This window comes from Octodon degus, unplaced genomic scaffold (genome assembly GCF_000260255.1).
Source record: "Octodon degus isolate 3935 unplaced genomic scaffold, OctDeg1.0 scaffold00231, whole genome shotgun sequence".
In the NCBI taxonomy this organism is placed as follows: domain Eukaryota; kingdom Metazoa; phylum Chordata; class Mammalia; order Rodentia; family Octodontidae; genus Octodon; species Octodon degus.
In genome coordinates this window covers 2,290,198-2,292,913 of record NW_004524807.1, presented here as the reverse complement: position 1 = coordinate 2,292,913, position 2,716 = coordinate 2,290,198, and positions in this window count along the sequence as shown.

Here is a 2,716-nt window from a genome sequence, read left to right as displayed (position 1 = left end):
AAGAGAATTTCAGCTACACTAGATCATGAGTTTCAGAGTTCACCAGAGAAGAATAATTGGAGTTCTACATATCAAAATATCTATACACTAGTAAAATTGTATTGTCTCTGTACAGATATTCACATGATGTTTAAAATTTTGGGATATTCTTTTAAACTTCTTAGTGTTGCAGAGCAATATTTAGAAAAGTATAGGAAACAAGGTAATACAAAACATTTCTTATCAAAGTAAGCAGTACTTTACAAAAAGCAAATCACCTAATATCTTCATTTAAATTTCAACATTTTGGTGATATTCATATCCTATTTTATTTTGATGTAGTATTATCAGTTGGTAAGTTCTGTTTTTCTTTTAAATTCATTTTTTTACTATTCATCATTCTTATTAATGGCATTGATTATTACTATAAAGGTATATTAATTATTTATGTTCTATTATAAAAATGCATCATTTGAAAAGAATTAATGTCTTTTAACCAAAGTATTTAGTTTTTGTTCACATTGACAACATTTGCAAATAAATCATTATAATCAATATATTTTCCTCAAGACATATTTGTGTTATATAGAATTTTAATAATCTCCAATTATATTAGTATCTGATAGTATTTTATTTGTTTATCATATCTGCTGAATTGCTTTATTTTCACTACAATAAAATTACTCTTGTGGAACTCCAGCCGCAAAGAAGAATATTACTACTTTATGGCTTCTTTTTTAATAGTCATACTACTTTTTATGAAGATCTTGTTATCTTCTTTGTTTTGGTGGAGTAAAAAGCATTTACTTTATATTTCTAATTTTATCAACTACACTTGCCTTTTCCTGTTTTCCTATGAGAATATATCTTTCATCCTTCATCATCTCTTCCTCTGAGACCTGTGAGTATTCACAACAGAACGCTGACTATTAAAACATTATTTAGATGGAGCTGGTGAGATGGCTCAGTGGTCTAAAGCACCTACTTAGAACAAGCTTAGCAAAGCACAGTGACCATGGTTCAATCCCCCAGCACCACATGCCAGGCAGCCCCGCCCCCAGGTAAGGTGAGCTGTCCCCCACACACAAATAAATAAATAAAATTTTTAAAAAACATTATTTAGAATAAACTTTTAATGAGTTATCATTTTAAGGTTTTTGTTTTATCATATACAATTTTTTCCAAGTTTTGCTTCACAGATATATAAATTTGATGACATGTTGATAATTTCTGAAAATTAGACGCTTTTTAATTACCAGAATATATAATTTGCATCTGTAGTATTTAGCTAAATAGTGTCTTCAGTATTAAGTACATATTCCATATAACTTCCTAATTTATATTACTAAATACATAAGAATTGCATATTCTTGAAACACTGTCTTATGTGCTAACAACATTGAGAGAATTAATAAGGTTACAGTTCTCCGTGTCATAGAACTGCTTCATAGAAAAACTATTATGTGGATCTTTATGTTTTGAATGAAATTCATTAATATTCTACCTAGAAAGTCAAGTTTAAATAAATATGTTGTCATTGGTTCAGGAAATGTTTATGTAGTACTGTTTCAGTATCTTCAAGTAGAAAGATTTCCAGCTGATATGCTCATATTAGTCATCATCACATTGTTCTATTAATTTACCCTCCTTAAGAAAACATTCTCAATTATCTCTTGAAAGTAGTATGTTATGTAATAATACACCAATTTTTGTTTGTTTTCTCTTGTTTTGTTGTGTACAATTGTTTGTTTTGCTCAGGTTGTTTTTAACAAGAACTCACTAAATAGTTTAGGCTGATCTCGAAGTCACATTGTAGCTCGTATATCCCAGGCTAACCTTGAACGGAAAGTGATCCTCATGCCTCAGTCTCCAGAGAGCTGAGGGTTTACTCACTTGCACCACTATACCATGCAATGTCTGATCAGAGCTCTTGCTCAACCTGTACCATGTTTTGTGTCTTTTCCCTTAGTAAAAGGTGAGCATGTGAAGATACACTTATCTTCTATTTATCAGTGTCATACATTTATGCTTTTTACACATTTTTTTCTTGAAAGAATTATTGGATATTCAAATCACTATTCTTAACTATTCAGATCAAAAGAAAATATATGCGTATCTGAGAAAATTTTTCTTATTAAACAACATCTTAGTTTGTTTTAATACATACTTAGAAACAAAGGGCATGGGCTGGTGAGTGGTCTAAAGCACCTACTTAGAACAAGCTTAGCAAAGCACATGGACCATGGTTCAATCCCCCAGAACCACATGCCAGCCAGCCCTGACCCCTCGTGGGCTGAGCTGGCCACACACACACACACACACACACACACACACACACATAAATAAATAAAAATTTTAAAAAGAGAAACAAAGTAAATTAAATAAAGTGCAATAGTAACCATGTACATAATAAATTTCAACATTTAGTTTTGCTGTTACATTTTTGTATAAATTTTCCAAAGAAGTCATACCTAAATCTTGTAAACAGCTCAAATGCCTATCAGCTGAGGAATGGATAGAAAAGGTGATACTTTTATACAATGGAGTATTACTTTAAACTTCAGGCTTTTATAGGTAAATGAATGCAACCAGAAACTATACTCAAAAGTGAAATAAATCAGAGACACATGTATAAACATCAAATTTTCTCCCTAGTGTAAGAAACTGAAAGAGTAAGTAAAATATGAAACTTACAATAGATCTTGTGAAAGAGAAAGAAACCGCTCAAAAGCAAAGA